Genomic DNA, 1,307 nt, shown 5'->3' with positions numbered 1-1,307 from the left:
CAAAAACGGGCCAAAACAGGCCATTTTTGGCTGCGCGAGCGAGCGGCGAGCGGCGAACAGCGAGCGAAGCGTGAGGCAGCACCGTCCCTGCTATACGAAAGCCCCATCCAGCCCTGTGCCACCCGGGGGGTTCCAGGGTGCTGAGATGGCTGACATTTTGCTCCGCTCACGACGGTCGCCGCGCCACACAAGAACAGCCCAAAAACAGGCCAAAACAGCCCAAAAACGGGCCAAAACAGGCCATTTTTGGCTGCGCGAGCGAGCGGCGAGCGGCGAACAGCGAGCGAAGCGTGAGGCAGCACCGTCCCTGCTATACGAAAGCCCCATCCAGCCCTGTGCCACCCGGGGGGTTCCAGGGTGCTGAGATGGCTGACATTTTGCTCCGCTCACGACGGTCGCCGCGCCACGCAAGAACAGCCCAAAAACAGGCCAAAACAGCCCAAAAACGGGCCAAAACAGGCCATTTTTGGCTGCGCGAGCGAGCGGCGAGCGGCGAACAGCGAGCGAAGCGTGAGGCAGCACCGTCCCTGCTATACGAAAGCCCCATCCAGCCCTGTGCCACCCGGGGGGTTCCAGGGTGCTGAGATGGCTGACATTTTGGTCCGCTCTCGACGGTCGCCGCGCCACGCAAGAACAGCCCAAAAACAGGCCAAAACTGCCCAAAAACGGGCCAAAACTGGCCATTTTTGGCTGCGCGAGCGAGCGGCGAGCGGCGAACAGCGAGCGAAGCGTGAGGCAGCACCGTCCCTGCTATACGAAAGCCCCATCCAGACCTGTGCCACCCGGGGGGTTCCAGGGTGCTGAGATGGCTGACATTTTGCTCCGCTCACGACGGTCGCCGCGCCACGCAAGAACACCCCAAAAACAGGCCAAAACTGCCCAAAAACGGGCCAAAACTGGCCATTTTTGGCTGCGCGAGCGAGCGGCGAGCGGCGAACAGCGAGCGAAGCGAGAGGCAGCACCGTCCCTGCTATACGAAAGCCCCATCCAGCCCTGTGCCACCCGGGGGGTTCCAGGGTGCTGAGATGGCTGACATTTTGCTCCGCTCACGACGGTCGCCACGCCACGCAAGAACACCCCAAAAACAGGCCAAAACTGCCCAAAAACGGGCCAAAACTGGCCATTTTTGGCTGCGCGAGCGAGCGGCGAGCGGCGAACAGCGAGCGAAGCGAGAGGCAGCACCGTCCCTGCTATACGAAAGCCACATCCAGCCCTGTGCCACCCGGGGGGTTCCAGGGTGCTGAGATGGCTGACATTTTGCTCCGCTCACGACGGTCGCCGCGGCACGCGAGAACAGCCCAAAAACA

The sequence above is a fragment of the Musa acuminata genome, unplaced genomic scaffold (genome assembly GCF_036884655.1).
Source record: "Musa acuminata AAA Group cultivar baxijiao unplaced genomic scaffold, Cavendish_Baxijiao_AAA HiC_scaffold_62, whole genome shotgun sequence".
NCBI lineage: Eukaryota > Viridiplantae > Streptophyta > Magnoliopsida > Zingiberales > Musaceae > Musa > Musa acuminata.
The sequence above is the reverse complement of the archived record's forward strand: the minus strand, read 5'-3'. Positions refer to the sequence as shown.